An 18,323-nucleotide genomic window follows, 5' to 3' on the forward strand; every position below is an offset into this window, starting at 1 on the left:
ATGTATAAAATAATAGATACGTAGAAAGTTAAACTATTATGATCAAATTAATTAGAAATTCAGTTTACAAACTTAGACAACCAAATATTTTGCAGCGAACCTTGCGTGCTTGGGGTCATGACTGACCCCAGGATACCAGTTAAGGGTTAATTAACTAATGAAAGTTTATTGATACAAAAATGATCTTTTATATTACTCCCTGGAACGCATAAGCCGACAGGGCTGAAATGTTTCTGTCAGCATGTTTGCACCGATAGCGTGACCAACCGATAGAGTCCGTGTGCTTGACGAATCTCTCCTCGAGAATTAATTCTGCCGGATCGTTTCGAAGCATAAAAACGTTGCCTTCCGAGTGTCTTAAATAAAATCAAGATTTAAAACTATTAATGTGTTTTGAGTATCCATGGCCTAATTCCCAACAACCGTCACCTCCTTTCGATACAACCAGTCTCTTTGTTTGGCTTGCCTTTATTTCCTTACCGCTCAGAATGAGAGAAGGGGACTGATTGCGAGTGCCCCTCGCGCTGATTCGTCGCGGCAAGAACAGAAGTGGGGGGGACAGCGATCACCTTCGTTCGAGCCAGAAACCCCGTCCCTTTTTTTCTGAGACGCTACTATATTTCGCAGACAACGATATAAATATCCTTTCCGAAAGATTTCACCAAGTATCTGACACCGTATATCATTTATAATTTATATCACTATCTTCAATACCTTTCCCTCTTTCTTTAATATCCACAGTCGTGACGCGTGGTCCATCCTTCCACCTACCGATTCTTCTCAAAGAAGTTCTAATCATATCCTCCCTCAGCGTCCTCCAGGCCCTCCCCAAAGACTAATATCCTTATTCCTTCCAATGTACTTTCCGCGACAAATCCATTTGTAAATTAAAGCGACCCCCCCGCACGAGCAGCCTTACTCCAGAGGAACATGCTCCCCTGACTTTAAAAAGTTATTTCAAGCTCGTTCCATCCAGAACTCACCCTCCGAACTTCCTTCACTCGTGCGTTACACCGCGATCCAGGTACGCTCCCAAAATTGTGTGTCTTCTCATTTCTCCTCTTTCGAAGGCACTCGTTCAGCAGATTTTGCTGAGTACAAAGTGCTTCGACATTGTTCCACGCCGAGCACGAAGCTCGCCCGCAATGTGGCAGGGAAATGAATAATTCTCACGACTTGTGGGAACCCTGTACCATCCAGCGTGATTCACTCGTCGTAAATTCAAAACCGCGCCTCTAAAGATCTTCCGCTGCCCCTTAAGCCGGCGATAAATTTCCAAGCCACGTCTTATTTTCTTTTGTTCCTACGCGAAATTACGCCCTCTTTCATGCCTTCGTGCTCTGATCTCCTTCGCGCTCGCCCCATCCTCGCTGTCGCTCCACTCCGCTTGCTCCTATTATCCCCGGGATTATAATTATTTCCTTGACCAGTCAACTTTCGTTTAAACCAGTTCTCTAAACGATGCTCATTACAATCACATTTCCCAGCCTTCGGAACAGGGCCCCTTCCTGTGCTTGCTTCAAGGTTGAATCCTTGAGGAACCTTAAGGGGGCCGTTCCACGCGAAATTGGACAGTTTTTGGAGTAGAATTTCGGATTCCGCTGAAACTTGGATATGTTCTAGTCTTTAGGGATATACAAACGTATCTCGGCGCAGTTTTCAAAACTTTCAAAATTCTGGATCTTACAGCTGTTTGAAATATACTGTTGCTCTTTCTTCAATTTATAACCGGGGATCACTTCCTTCGGTTAAAGCCAGCGCGTACAGAGCGACTTCATCGAACGATATATAGGACTTATGTTACGTTTTGTACTTTATATTTTTATATTTTGTTACTTTTTTCTTTTGTTTTGTATTGTTTCTTCTGTTCTGCTTCTGGGTGTTGTAACGATGTGGCTCTACTCTGTGTCTTTCACATCTTTTTTCTTGTACTAAACGGTATTACCCGTTCATGTGAAATAAATAACTAACTGGTGAACTAAGAAGCCGACAGAAATGATCCTTTCGATACTTACAGTGGAGACATAAGAGCTTACACAATACAGTCGAACCTCGATAACTCGAATCTCGATAACTCGAATCTTGATGACTCGAACCTCGATGACTCGAATTTCGATAACTCGAATTTCGATAACTCGAATTTCGATAACTCGAACCTCGATAACTCGAACCTCGATAACTCGAACCTCGATAACTCGAACCTCGATAACTCGAACCTCGATAACTCGAATCTCGATAACTCGAAAACCTCTATAAGTCGATTTTTTTTTCATTCCTTCCGCTCTGCTGTAAACACCTCTACAATTCGAAATAAAACTTCCTTAACTCGAACTATATTTTGCATGTTAAATTATGTATTCCACCTCTAAAACTCGAATTCAGAAGAACTCCGACCTCTACAAGTCGAAGTTTACTTCTACATATATTATGTATTACGAAATTTTGTAGAAACATCTGAAAATATTGAGGCAAATGTTTTCTTTGCATTATTCACGATTGAAAATGCTATTGATTTGCAATACACTGAAAGACTAGCACAAAGCAAAACCACATTTCTTTTTAATATGTAATAAAGTGTAATATTTCGAGCATAAAATGTGTCTTTTAATTATGTTTTATATACATAGCTATAAAGTTGTAGGTATGCAATAAACAATTGACTTTTATAACTTGAATTTATCTTGCTTTACAGCTTCACAAGTCGAAAACTTAATAATTGCACAAAGCTTCTATTTATAAGCCGAATTTTCGTTTGTCGAACCTCTCTTACTCGAAAACTCGGTAAGCCGAAACCTCTATAATTCGAAGATATTTTCCCTTCCCTTGAGATTCGAGTTATCGAGGTTCAACTGTATTTGGAACTAGCCCCTGTACCTGTATTATACGCCTAATATTTTTACACGCAAAAATGAAATACCTACTCCAGCCAAGTATGCGACATAATTAATAAAAAAAAAAAATGTCGGGTGCAGTAATATTAATACTTTCTTAAAAAAAAAATTCCAAAAGAACGTCAGTTCTAGGCCACTTTAGGTGTATGTCCCCCTTAAATCGGTATTAGGATCGAGGTCGACTGCATCCGAAGATCGAAAAAGCTGTGACTCGTGATGGAAATAGACGCAACGAGATCGAGATCGCGATTGCGGAAAGAGGGAAGAGTAACGGAACTCGACCGGTAACATCCGTCCGTGCGTGCTGGCTGAGTGGTGCGCGAGACGATCGCGAACGACGCACCGAAGATGATCACTTGGGCTGCTAATTAGCGGAGGCACGCTGACCGAGCGCAGAAAGTTTGTCCTTCGATAGCAGAGTGGTTAATAATCGGTTAGAGTTTCCGTCCGTCATTTTCCTTCTAGCTGTCCCTCCTTTCTGGGCCGGTCGGTCGGCCACTTGCTCGCGTCTCCCCCTTCTTCGTTCCTGCTTTTTTATGCTCGACACGTCCCTGTCACGGGGATTAACGTAACTGTAGTACCTACCGTACGAACCGTAATACGAGCACGCTTCTCCCTGTACGCCTAAGAATCCTCGGAGACACGCTAAGTCGCTAGGATCTACGTATGTCCCTGCGAATGCGTCTTGCTCTTGTGCACAGGGTGTGATAAAGGTGGGGGCCACGGTTCTCACGCGTGGAGTGGGTGGACCTCTGCCTGGGTTGGCAGAGATTCTCTTGCTCTGTGATTAGGCATTTTTATCTTTGTTATTTTATTTTATATTATATTATTTTATTTTATTTTATGTTATTATTTTATACATATGTTTTATAACTTTCTCTCATTTTTTATCTTTTTATGTAATAATGGTAATATTTTTGTATCTCTGTACACTAAAGGGTTTCCCGTCAATAATAATAATAATAAAGAAGAAGAAAGTTCCATTTCACTTCTGCGTGTTGTACTCAAAAAAGGGGTGAAAAGTTGAGAAGAAACTATATGTCGCAAATCAGTTGTTTCGTCACAGGAGACTGTTAAAGTTTCGACCAATAGGGCCGCGGGAAACTGGCCTGGGCGGGGCGCTCCCCCACTCTGCCCTCGACTCGCGGTCTGTAGAGTGGCGGGAGGCATGGTGGGGGAAATGTTTTGCTCCGAGAAAGCACTGCCGTGCTAATTTGTACGCACAAACTTTAACCCCTTGTCTTACAATTTAATTTCGAAATTGCTGACCAAAAAGTATTAAAAAGGAATACTACTAACTCTTTAGCGCCGGAGGTGTCATGTATGATATTCCCCGTCGAGGGAATTCTTTTTAGTAGTTTTATTCATTGAAGAAAGTGGCATTTATTTGTTTTATGCATTGTAAGCATTTTAATTTTTGTTTAAAAAATAAAAGAAATAAAATATAATACTCAGACCATTTTTAACGATTAAAAAGGGGATCTTTTTCCTTCATCGAGATTTAGGTGATAGCGCTGAAGCTTTAAAAGCGAAAAGAAATTTGCGTAAGAAAAAACGAGACGAATAGCTTAAAAAATCACATGATGTCTCCGAGACGTCAGATTCAAATTTGGCGTCCGAAATTCAGGACGTTTCAGGGACGTAATTTTAAGGTACTTAAGGGTTAACATTCTTTCGCGAAGGAACTGCAAGCTTTCCTTTCGAACTTCGTATTTAGTATTTAATATTTAGTTTTTGTTCTCAGTTCTTGTTTATCTTTTAGTTCAGTTTAGCTGGCTTTGTTAGCCGTGTATCCTTGGCTTATTTGTTGTATAGACTCTCTAGTTAATTTCTCTGCTTTGTCTCTTGTAAACCATGGGTATTCCCCGTATAATTATTTAAATAAATAAATAAATAAATAAATTATCCTATCGACTAAACTTCATAGTTTACATAATTCCCGCAACAGAGTCCTCCAATGAATCTCCAGCGCTCCAGATGCACAGATTCGCCCGTGAGAGCACCACTTCTTCTACACCCTGTAGACGTGTGCACGGTGCGTGAACGAGAGTTCATTCTAGTCACAGGCCGGAGAAACGAGTCCGCGGATAATTAGATATCCGATGTCGTTCTCCGTGGTTGACTCGACCGATTTTTTCTTCTCGCCCTGAGGGACTCGAGGCATCGGTCGTCCGCGTCCGCGTTTGCGTTTCCACTCGCTTACGCCACCGTAAGTATCTGCCCACCCATATAACCAGCACGCTGCTCGCCATTGCAAGCCGACGCAGAGTATTACCTCGACACGCAATAACTTCGTGCCAGGTCTGTGAAGTTGGCACCCCCGAATTCGAAATTTAAAAAAAACTATACGGCATTCGTTTGTCCCTTCGGTTGTCCACGTTTGTTCGACAAAAATTTTCGTTTGTCAACCCTTAAAAAAAAGTTATGAACAAAAAAAAATTTTCACCAGAACCCCCATGAAAACTTTTTTATAATTTGTCGGTGGGAAATGATTGTCCATCGTTTGTCCACGTTTGTCCACCCAAAAATTTCGTTTGTCCACCCTTCAAAAAAAAGTTATGAACAAATTAAAAAAATTTGTCATCAACACCATCCATGAACACTTTTCAACTTTTTAAAAGAGGGATACGATTGTCCATGTTCTAGCATCGTTTGTCCACCCCAAGATTTCGTTTGTCCAGCTTCCTGAACCGAATTATTTATAAAAATCGCGAAAAATGAAGGATACCGTTGAAGCGACCACGTATAAGTTCGATTTTGTATTAATTAAACGATGGAATTTATTAAACAAACGATTTTTGGGTGGACAAACGTGAACAAACGATGGACAATCATTTCCCACCGTCAAATTATATAAAAGTTTTCATGGGGGTGCTGGTGAAAATTTTTGTTTGCTCATAACTCTTTTTTTGAAGGGTGGACAAACGAAAATTTTTGTTGGACAAACGTGGACAAACGAATGCCGTATAGTTTTTTTTAAATTTCGAATTCGGGGATGGCAACTTCAGAGACCTCTTCGTGCCGTCTTCGAGTACTAAGGAAGCCTTTTCAAACTTCCCCATTGCCATCGGGCGAACGACCATTGTCTGCGGCGAGCAGCGCATCTTATCAGAAATTCGCGGGCTGTTTGACGAGGATCCTCCGAAATTAAGGCCTCCAATCGATCTTCATTAAAGGCGGTACGGTCGCTCGGAACGTGGCTCGAGAGGTTTCAAAATTGCCGTTCTTCAAGCGTGCAAAACCATTTTAGAGCCGTTCCCTCTGCAATGGAGTCGTCTCCATAAACGGCACTTGTTCCGAGGGCTTGGGACTCGGTGCAACCTCGATTAAACTCGAATAACAGCTGTCGGGAATGTTCGTGTTTATCAACTTGGCGCTGCGTGGTTTTAAGTCTCCGGGGGAAAAAATGAAAGGCGGATAAGAAAAACTTAAACGTAGTAAAAGAGAGGAAATTGCAGGCTTAACAAGCGGTATATGTGATACGGGCACGAAGCCAACGTTCAATTTTCTTTCTGACTTCAAAGTCACGAACTTAGGGTTCGTCCTTAAATTATGTAAGATTTCTTCGGGGAAGGGGATCGCGAATTTCTTACGTTTTCTTCCAAGGGATGAGAGTAATATTGTTTAATTTAATTTTCAATATAAGTAGCCCAAAAACAATGTTTCATCGCACACACGAAATCGAGTTAAACGAATTATATAACTTTGTAAAAGAATTTTAATAACTGAAGGAATGCAGTGTAAAAAATATTACGTAAGGGGGAGGGGGTTAGAATATAAAATTTTACGAATTCTTGTATTTGGAGAGCGAGGGGGTAAGAAATTTAAGGGGGTAGGTTACCCTCGATAGCTCTAACAAAGGCCTTTTTTCAAACGCAAATTGTAAAGTGATAAATAAGAGTAGGGAGACAGTTTTTATCTAGTTTTAATTGTTATTCTATGAGCTTCAACATCAAAGAAGAAAAGTCTAAATACCTCTATGTACATAAAAGTTGTGAGTAAAAACGTAAAGGCGTGCACGCGGTGCACCGTTTGATGATGAACACAAAATCTCGAAAACCGTTCCAACGATTTGGATGAAAATTTAATGAGAGATGCAGAAAACCATTTCCTACGTTGTGTCGGGAGCAGATTTTCGACAACTATTATTTAAAAAAAGCTAAAAAATAATTTTCATACAAGAAATCCATAAAATCGTATTTTTCAACATAAAAATTGTATTATTTTTTTTCTCGAAAATCTGCTCGGGACACATCGTTGGGAATGATTTCCTGCATCTCTCATTAAATTTTCATCCAAATCGATAGAGCGGTTTTCGAGATTTTATGTTCACCATCAAACGGTGCACCGCGTGCACGCCTTTACGTTTTTACTCACAACTTTTATGTACATAGAGATATTTATACTTTTCTTCTTTGATGTTGAAGCTCATAGAATAACGATTAAAACTAGATAAAAATTGTCTCCCTACTCTTATTTATCACTTTACAATTTGCGTTTGAAAAAAGGCCTTTGTTAGAGCTATCGAGGGTAACCTACCCCCTTAAGACCGGCCCCTTATTGACAACGTAATGGTCCTTACGTAACCAAAAACTTCCCGCAAACCTTTGCGAGCGATGGAAATTTAAGTACCCGCAGCTTCAGATCCGTCAAGCAATCGAAGTCACTGTAATCCTCAGAGGTGGTCTCCTGTCGAACGAATTAGCCGCCTGGATCCAGGAAGCAAGCGTAAACGCCGCTTGCAAGCGCACTTTTGCCGGGAGATGCACGGCAGAGCCACCCCCGGGAACCCTTCCTTCTCCCTCGGATAAGAGGGAAAACGGTCGCTAATGTACGCGCACAAAGAGTGATTCGTTAAGGCAGGCGACGCGACACAGCGGGATTCTCATTTAATTCTGTACTCGCGGCAAGGAGGGCACAGTTCTCGGCGTTTACGTTACGAAACGGGAAAGGACAAAGGGGGGTTGTTCCGCGCGGGGATTTCCACGATCCCGGAAGCGCAGACTTGCGAGGCAGAGGCGCTATTGAGCGTGACGCGGGACAAAAGACGCGGCTCGATTTTCCACGCGAAATTTACGCCTCGACATTCTCCGGCGTCCAACCTCTCCGCGCTGCGGAATGCCTTGGATTAATTGGACGCGTACGGAGACTCTTGCAGCTTTAGATTGCGAAGCGGTGAAAAAGGATTAACGTAAACGTCGTTCCCATTGGATCTAGCCTGTAAGTTCTCTCTACATTTTTACTGTATGTGAAGGGTAAGGGGGGAAGCAGGGAATGTCCATTCTTAGTCATTCTGCGATGTATGACGTATTTTGCTGGTGGACACTGGGGCCACAGAATTGTTGAATCACAAAGTGTTTTAAAGTAGAAGTGTACACATACGACGACGTCAAAGATTTGGCGTAGATTCTGGTTAAAAACGAGGAATGTCCACCCTTCTTTGGAACGAAACAAGGAATGTTCACGGTCTTCCTATTTGCACTGTATACAGTGAGCCGCATTAATATTCGGACGCAGTGGTACTTAGAAATATATTGCTGTGTATTTGTAGTAATTTTGGAAGTAAGGGATTCGTTGTTTTTTTATGATTTAGTAGAATTATTCTAGTAGCTAATAACGTAAGATTTTTTTTATTTAATTTATACACCTTCTTGTTAATCGATGGTAAACGACGTAATGCCTAATTTTAACGTCGCAAAAATATTCGGACATCAGGTAATGCTTTGCAGTTTGGTCGTCCTGTTAAGCCAGTTAGGTTGCACGGTGGCAATGTTTGTAAGCACAAGATGTAAGCACTACCTTGTAGACGAATTCAAATTACGATTAACCGAAGAATGGCCACGTATTCCGTTAGAGTACTTAAATAAAATTATTTCTAATATGCCCAAACGTTTAAACCATGTACTTAAACAAAAGGGCAATCTAAGAAAATATTAAAATTGATGTAATTTTCTTAAAGTATATGTATATTTTACATAAAGGCATTATGGTTTGCAGAGTGTCCGAATATTTTTGCGACGTCAGAATTAGGCATTATTTCGTTTACCATTGAATAGCAAAAAAACTGTATAAATGAAATAAAAAAATCTTACGTTATTAGCAACTGGAATAAGTGTACTGAATCATAAAAAAACAACGAATCCGTTATTTCCAGAATTACTATAGATACGCAACAATATATTTCCAAGTACCACTGTGTCCGAATATTAATGCGGCTCACTGTAGTTCTGATTAGTGTAAGCCTGCACTGCGTCAGGAGCCGTCGGACGTCACTGTGTACTAATTCTTGGTTCAGTGATAATAGAAGTGGACATTTATTTTGTTACAGTATTCTGCAGTGTTCCACTTGAAAGGTAGGTATTAAAACAATGTAAAACAATTATTCTTTTGCTCAGTACTTTTCTTCTATCCTTCACTGTAAATTGTTTGTGTCATTAACAGTACAGTTAAGTTCACGGAAGCTTGTTTCTTTACTGATGGACGAAAGTAGGTATTCAAACTGGATTTCCTCAATAAAGCTGTTTTCTGACATTCCTTGTTCTCCCCCTTTCGCTTCATATGTTCTCCGGCTGCTAGTAAAGGTGAAGGGTAATGGGAAAAACGAGGAACGTCTGTTTTTCAGGATTTCGCTATTTATGGCATATTTTGTTGGTGGCAATTGGGACCACAGAACTGTCGAATCAGAAAGGGTTGTAAAGTTCAAATACCCCCGTAAGATAACGTTAAATATTTGCTATAGGTACTGGTTAGAAACAGGAAATACGGAATGCCTCCACTCTTTCCCTAAGCACAAGCTTCGGTCGTCAAGGTTGAACAAGAAATTATTTAAGAAGAGAATTTTGTGAGAAAATTAAATTCATTGAACCTCGCTTCTTTACTGGTGGACTAAAGTATTAAAACTTAATTTTCTCGATAAGCTGCTTTGTGGCATTCCCTGTTTTTTCTCCTTATTAGGGATTGCAATACATATACAATTTTTAACGGTAATTTGCCAAATTTTTACCGGTAATTCGATAAATTACATATAGCAATATAGCGCATATATGCGTTCAGTAATTCCATCGACATCTACTACGTTATCAGTAAAAAAACACTTCAATTACTAATAAAGACGAAAACCGAAGTATCTCATGAAGAACCAACTCTGATCCAAAAGAAAACTAAAAAATGGACTTATTTTCAAGTAGAAAAAGTAAGGAGAAAATATATACTATGAATGGCACATGATTTCTTAATGCCTACCCGGCCAACAAGTGTAGAATCTGAGAGCGCTTTGTCCGTGGCTGGATTATTTTGCACAAAAATTAGGTAGCGATCAGGAGACCAAAGTTTAGACGAATTAGGTATGTTTTTGCGTGCTTATTTGATAAAAAGAATTGTTAAATACCAAATATTTAATTATGTATGTAAGTTAAGATTCTTTTCATTGTTTTCGTGGTGACGATCCATATTAATAAGTATTGTCAATAGTTACACAAATATATCTATTTTGTGTTATATTCTTTTATATTTTATGTTCAGAATAGTTTTATTTCCATATATTTTTTATAATGCTCGATTAGAGTTAAAAAAAAGTTTTTTTGTAATGTTTACTCTTATATTTTCAATACCTTAAAAAATACCGGTAAATTATCGGTAAACCGGTTTTGATTAAAATTTTACCGAATTACCGGTAATTGAAAAAGTCGGTAATTTTGCAATCCCTACTCCTTATCCTTCAAGTGAGGTATAACGTCCATTACTTTCACCACATCGCAGCGTTACTTCGGCGGTGGATCCTCCACCTCTGCTGTCTTGTCCACAAAACAGTTAAATTGGAGACACCCACTTGTCTGAGGAAACTCTGCAGAAATTCTCTCCATGCGAGTAACGCGCGATCTACTAGACGTGGTCTTGATTTGTCCGTGCCAGTCCATCGTAGGTACTGTTAAATTTACAGCCTGCTTCTCCCGCGAATCTCCTTAATAATTCCATTCCTCTAGAAGCTCGTCCATTGTCCTCCCTTTCCTCTTTCAAACCCGCTGCCCGCGCCTTTATTCTGGCCCACATTCCTTAACTTTTCATACTTCTCAGTCTTCTCGTCCTAGATTCCTTCCGTGTATCCTTCAGCAATCGTCTTGCCCATAGGGTTACCTTTCAAAACACCATAACCGTACCGAACCTCGCCCATTCATCACTTAATCGCTCCTGAATGAATCTTGCAATAAAGCCATTACTATTGCCACTACAACCCCTGGCAATAACTTTGGAACCAAACGCAAAAATACGAAATTAACGAGAAACACAAATATTTTTTATGTATAATATGCAACGGTATACATATGAAACGCGTGGTAATGTTAAATTGGTCTATTTTAAAATAAAAGCACCACAAATAGTTAAGAATTTTGTTTATTATATAATACAAAATATGGAAGAAACAAAATGTGTCTGGGAAAAAGTATGTAACATTATGAATTTGCAAAGAAATTAACAATAATTGATTTAATATTTATATTACCTAGTATTTTGTGACGTTCCCGCGTGCACGTATCACAGCTTGTATACGTTTTGGCATCGATGTAATCAAGTTTTCACACTGTGATGGCAAAATTTCTTTCCATCTCGTCTCTTTGCAAATTTATATTGTTCCATACTTTTTTCCAGAACATCGGTCCGTTCCATACTTATTTCCCAGACACATTTTGTTTCTTCCATATTTTATATTACATAATAAACAAAATTCTTAATTATTTTTGGTGCTTTTACTTTAAAATAGACCAATTCAACATTACCACGCCTTTCATATACATACCGTTGCATATTATACATAAAAATTATTGGTGTTTCTCGTTAATTTCGTATTTTTGCGTTTGGTTCGAAACTTATAGCCAGGGGTTGAATATCTACGAGCTATCGCCCAGAATGGAAGAAGAAGGCTGCCGGTGATTTCGTCCCCCAAGTTCCGCCTATCTACCGACTGTCTCCGTTTGCTCTGCCTCCTTTAGCCCCAATTAAGGCGGGTAATCGCGGCCTAACAGAGTTGTTACGCAACGCCAGGGACTTGCCTGCGCCGGTTCTCGTAAACATCCAGCGGAGATTCGTAATGTCAACATGCCGCGGTGGACGTGCCCCGCTGTTTTTTTCCTCGCCCGACTTTCAGCGTTCGTGCACGAGACATTAATCTTCTCGGTCGGAGTTACCGAGCGAGCAATTGTGAAATATCCCGTGCAGAGCGTCGTCTACGCGGCGCACTGTACCGTGTCGCGCGAGGTCGCGTCGTCAGGATGAACCCGTACGGGTTCTGGCAGCTGGTTGGCTGCCAGCAAACGTCTATGCTTCCCGACGTTGTCCGCTGGCATTATAACCAGGAAGATGTGCGCCCGACCACGGGGGACAACGTCGCCCCTCTCGCCCCTCTCGCCCGCCCCTCCTCTGCTGGTATTGCGAGGATCGAGACTCGAGCCTCGTTATATACCCTCGTATCGTCACTTCGCCTTCGTTCGAGAGAGCTCTCTCCCTTTAGACTTTCTGCTCCACGTCCACGATTCCATTAAACACGACAAACTTGCTGCTGCTCGCTTCCTAGATCAACCCCAACCTCTCTCTTACTTGGCATCTCTCATTGTCAGCAGCTGCCCTGCTCTCGACGGGTTTTATATACTTGGATCGTAGATTTGGTATCGACTTTTAGTGCACGAAACTGTAGGAATGGGTTTCCTAATTTCTGTGTTTCGGGAGCCACGGAAAAAAATCTTTGGGGCGACTGGGACTCGAACCCGCGATCCTCTGAGTACTGGGCAGCCGCCTATCCAACTCCACCAAAGCCGCACAGTGACGAACTGCACTTTTTTGTGTAAAAATTGTAGAACTTTTGATAGAAGTAAGATAGAGGGGTGAATCTTTTTGGAGGTTAAAGCTGAGACGTTGCAGAATAAGGGGGAAATAAAGCATAGGAGTTAACCAGTTTCGGAGAGTGGCTGGACGAGAGTAGAAAGCTTTTATCTAACAATGAAGGAATCTTTTATATATTTTTTATTAAAAATTATCGGCATTTTTCGCCCACCTTTGCATTGCCATGGGAATAGTAAATATAAAGTGTCTCAAACGTTTTCTAATTTTTTTCTAATTTTCATTTAAGAGTAACAGCTACTATTATCTGCTTAATTTGTTTCATTGAATAATTTGCGTTACATAATAATTTACAGTATAATAAATAATCAGATTTATATCTTATTGTTGTTCTTCGCGAAATCGAGAAAGAGGTTTTGTTTCGTTATAAGTTCGACGCTCTGGGAACACGCCGGACTTTAAATTCGGCTCGCCTTTCTTCTTTGTCGTCTTCTTTCAGTAAATTACTTATCTCGTGCTTTCTCGCACACTCTCAGTCCCTAGCACTCGCCGCAGCGACTACGAAAGAAGTAGTGGGGATAGGAATGTACTTCTATCGAAGCAGGGGACTCGGTCTTGTAACGGGACAGCGCTGTAGTAGTATGTATATAAAGAGGCGCAGCGGATATTCGATTCGTTCATTTTCTTCGCGGAAGAATGTATGTATGTACACCGAACGAGCTTTTTTCCGACGAAGTGGATGGCAGCCATTCCGAATATCAGACTTCCAGGTTCTTGTTAGGGAGAAAAGAATTTGTCGGCGACCTGGATAGTTCGAGTGGTTCGAGTAATTGTCCAGCAAGCGAAAGAACCGGAATCGAATTCCAGTACAATCACAGGACAGATCGATTCGTTTTCCCGCTACGTTAGTGGCACTGGCGGGGGAGTTTTTCGATGGCGAGTGTGGCTGAGTTGTTTGGGAAGAAGGATAATGGTGGTGGTTACAGGCTCGCCCCGAAAGAAGATGATGGTTTGGGACCGAAGAAGAAATTCTGACAACGGGGCATATCGAAGTGACAAAAAAAAAATATAAAAAATATTTGACAGGTATTTTTTTATCAGCTGACTTTCGTGTCGAAAGGGTGAAAGTGGCCCTCGAAGTCAAGGGTGAGAAACATGTTTGGTGGAATGTCTTGGAAACTAGTGAAGCTAACTGTAAATGGCAGAATTGTGTATTTTCTAATAAGGAATGCAGCTGTGCAAACGGATTTCGAAAAATTCCGTCTGTTTAAATAATGCATTAAATGTGTGATACTGTAGAGGATACCGTGACACAGTTTAATTTAAAGTTATATGCTTCTCGATATCCTACAATACTATGATAAAGAATTTTCGAAAGAAATTAATTCTTTCAAAACTCACTCCACCATATTTTGTTAAAAAATTCTGTCATTCGCTGCGGCAAGAACAGAACAAGTGGAGGGGATAATGATCACTTTATTTCAGAGATGGGCAAAAATTTTATTTAAATACAAATTTCGAATAACAAATAGAAGTTAAAAAAATTATCACCGAAGAAGAATTAGCTTTATTCGTGAAATAATCTAAAATTAAAGTAACTTTTACTTGACCCGTTATTTAAATAATTTTTTATTTAGTCGATGCCCAACTGCCTTATTTCGAGCCAACAACCCCCTTCTTTTTCACCCCCCAAAAAGGGGCTTTGTAAAAAGAAAAGAAAGCTCGATTTTATTCTCTAATTAAATGTTTATAATCACCTACTAAATTTTATTGAATTTGCATTAAAAATATTTTTCTCCCTTCAACTCGGCTCCCCCAAGATTAAATCCTGAGTTTGCCACTGCACTACTCTACCTACCACTAAAATATTCAATACACATTTCACATTAAACCGACATTAATCTTTTCTAGGGTTTGTCGGTTTTGGAAAACCGGTTTTATATACTGGAAATAAATTATATAATTAAATACATTAATTATTTAATTAAAAACGTTAACGTTTTGACTTGAAATCGCCTTGGACTTAAGCATATTGTAGTATACAATAGTTTACAGTAAAACTAATCTTCATGAGCGCATATTTTCTGAGGAAAAATACCAAATGTAATAATGATTTATAATCTAGCACCAATGTAAAAGATTTATATTTTATGCAGATCTTAGTTACTATAGTATTTTATGTTTCATTTGATTTTGCAAGCAGTCTATTTTATTCTGTTATATTTTTGGTAGATTCAAAAAAATTAAATGAACTCAAAAATAGCACAGACTTGTCCGGATTTTAGTTGATTTAATATTTCTTTATTTACTTGCCTTTGTATCGAGTACATTTTATTTCGATATAATCGTAATTCCATAAATATTAAGTAAACAGAAATTTTCCAAAACAAAAACAAATGTTTATTCACTATCTTAATTATATATATTGTGAAAATTCGAGAACCGGTTTTTTGGGTATAGTGGAATTCAAAAACCGTTTTCTTTTTCAAAAGGCGTTTTTTGCATAAACCCTAATCCTCTCCCCACCCTGACCGAACACCGTTTAAATAAAGATCACCGCATTTGCCTCTGATTGCAAAGGAAATGAACAACAATCGCAGCTCTCCGGTCGTTCCGCTTGGCTTCCGCCTGCCGGGGATTGATTAGCCGGCGCGAAACGTTTCACGCGTGTTTCGCATTCACGGCTCAGTTTTTTTCGCAGGTGCCGACGAGGCAGAACGGAGGGGAGGAAAGAAGCAGGTGCGAAGGGGAGCACGTAGATCGCGAGGAGGTATCGCAGTACGCCTGGCGTAATGGCGCGTGCACGCGACATTCTCGCTGACCCTCGTGCGCGCAATCAAGCCGCCCGGACTCTCGTCTTTTTTCCCACGGCTGGCTGCCTGCGCGCCGCGTTTTGTTACGTTTCGTCCCGTTGCGAATTCAGCCGCGGCATCCTCCCTCCTCGCGCCCCTTCGTCCGCCGCGCTCGTCTCGCCGCTCGAGATCGTTCCAGGGATTCACACCCCCGGAACAAAGGGCGCGGATTTTTCAATCTCTTTACCGCGCGACGCCCCCGCGCCTTAATCCCCGGGAATACGATTAACAAGCGAGATACACTTCACTCGGATAGAAAGGAATTGTTTGGCAGCTTAGCGAGGAAGAATGAAGCGGGCGAGGCAGCTGTGAAAAAGTTATTACGCGTCTGTGCAGGTGGGCTAGAAGTATCGTTCGTTCCCACCTTGCGGAGGATCAAACGGAACGCGAAATGAGTCGGTACCGTATCCCAGCGTTGTCGGGAGAATTCGATCGATATGGCAGAAAGGGAGCAATTTCAGAGCGGAGAATAACGAACACTGAGAGTTCCATGAATGTGGAAACTTTCTGCCAGACTTGGGGTAAATGCACCTAATAGTAATATCGCAGCAGGCGCTGACATGTGTTGGTAGCGAGCTGAATTAGTAGCCGAGCTGGTGTAGGAAGACGTACAATGGTTGTAACGTCACGTGAGCTACGTCTAGCGTAGGAGATGTATTTCACGGAATCTTGATAGCGGGAAAATTCATTGAACGGTGACCATCTTGCGTCACGCTGAGAGAAGGGAAGTTTAAAAAGTCTATGAATGAATACTCACTGGGGGTAGTTAATTGAGGGTGCGGATGCAATAAGGGGACTAGCGCTCGAAAAGCGGGAAAAATTATTGTCCAAACGTTAAGAAATATTGGAAAATTAAATGTTGTTAAAGTGGATTTTAAAAAATATAGTGTTGTAAAGCTCGCCACGACGTACTATTTTTCTATTTGCAGCTTGTTTATCCAATCATTAGTATTCGAGATAAAAATTATAAACAAAAAAATTTCTTCGACGAAATTATTATTTCTTTAAACATAAATTGCGATAACTTGAATAAATATTAACGGATCGTTATGAGACTTGAAATATAAAACTCAGAAAACTCTAGCGAAGCCGTGAAATGGACGCACAAATCTCTTATGTTAAAAAATGTAATAGTATTTAATTTAAAAGTAATACTGGACGTAAATAATGTTTTTCAACGTTCACCGTTAAAAAGTATCGAGGGAACTTTGAGGTACATATAACTTGCGGCGACAAAGTTTTTTCTTAATATACAAGGAAGTTTTTCACCAATTTTCATACTGATTAATAAATGATTATAGAAGATATGACGATATATATAAATCCCGCGCGGCACCAACAGTCAGCGGCCGCGTATAATCGCGTCACACTGCAAAGACATGACGTTCTCACTATTATATGATTATATATTAGAAAAAAATATTGCGATATTATTTTCGAAATATTTAGTAACATTTTTATTATAGTATTTACACGCAATATTTACAATATTAACACTGTTTTGTTTACAATATTCTGTTCTTTTATAAATTTTTCTTTTTCTCCTTTTCCCTATCTTTCCTTTTTCATTTTCTTTTTGCTTATCTTTTCTTCTTTATACAATTTATTTATTTTTTTTTTTTACGCGATTGTACGCAGCTGCTCACTGTTGGTGCCGCGCGGGATTTATATATATCGTCATATCTTCTATAATTATTTATTAATCAGTGTGAAAATTGGTGAAAAACTTCCTTGTATATTAAGAAAAAACTTTGTCACTGCAAGTTACATGTACCTCAAAATTCCCTCGATACTTTTTAACAGCGAACGTTGAAAGACATGGGTTGTGTCCAGTATTACATTTAAATTAAATATTATTACATTTTTTAACATAACAGATTTGTGCGTACATTTCACGGTTTCGCTAGAGTTTTATGAGTTTTATGTTTCAAGTCTCATAACGATCCGTGAATATTTACTCAAGTTATCGCAATTTATGTTTAAAGAAATAATAATTTCGTCGAATTAATTTTTTTGTTTATAATTTTTATCTCGAATACTAACGATGGGACAAAAAGACTGTAAATAGAAAAAATGTGTGTCGTGACTAGCTTTACAACACTATATTTTTTAAAATACAGTTTAACAACATTTAATTTCCCAAATTTTTCTTAGCGTTTGGACAATACTTTTTCGCATTTTCGAGCGCTAGTCCCCTTATTGCATCCGAGCCCTCAATATACACGAATCAATCAATATTTCTCATGCATCAATCCCGATTTTTGTTTGTCTCTACGCGCAACAGAAAATCTTTACATTCTAACAGTGCCAACCTGTCGTACGCGAGGCACAATTTCTTTTTTATCCGAGACTAACCAGAAACAAGGATCTCAATCACCCTTCAATTAAAAACGATTTGAATTCGCGTAGGCAAAATTAGATGCACTTACCCTACCATGCGCGAAAGGAGTAGGTATTCTTCGAGCACTCGAAACTGATGAAACTCCATTCCCGCGGTACACGAACCCCCCTGGCAACCGTGTTTCCCGCGCTCGGAGGAATTCGAGTTTCCCTGGATCTCGATCCTCGAGCGCGGCGAATCGACTTGGAGCCGCGCGGCGCGGGGTACGAGGCGCGAGCGTTTGGAGAGGTCTAGATATAATTCGGAATGCGGATAAGCTGCGTTACGGAGCAGCGGACGGGGCTCGTCGAATATCCTCGACTTCGGAGGAGCGTAGGCGCAGCGGAGTCAACCGTCGGAATTGGACGG

General features: G+C 40.1%; 1 protein-coding gene across 3 annotated transcripts in view; it reads right to left on the reverse strand.

The window, feature by feature from the left end:
- Positions 1–18,323, reverse strand: part of LOC143376071 (uncharacterized) — a 100,117-nt gene that overhangs the window by 59,406 nt on the left and 22,388 nt on the right. The window contains exon 1 of one of the 3 annotated variants that reach the window (XM_076825923.1): positions 18,004–18,025. The exons of the other annotated variants lie outside the window; for them this stretch is intronic. The gene's annotated coding sequence lies outside the window, so the exon portion shown is untranslated. Of the gene's footprint in view, positions 1–18,003; positions 18,026–18,323 lie in introns of those variants that run through there. 3 annotated transcript variants of the gene reach the window in all.

This window comes from Andrena cerasifolii, chromosome 1, assembly GCF_050908995.1.
Source record: "Andrena cerasifolii isolate SP2316 chromosome 1, iyAndCera1_principal, whole genome shotgun sequence".
NCBI classification, from domain to species: Eukaryota; Metazoa; Arthropoda; class Insecta; order Hymenoptera; family Andrenidae; genus Andrena; species Andrena cerasifolii.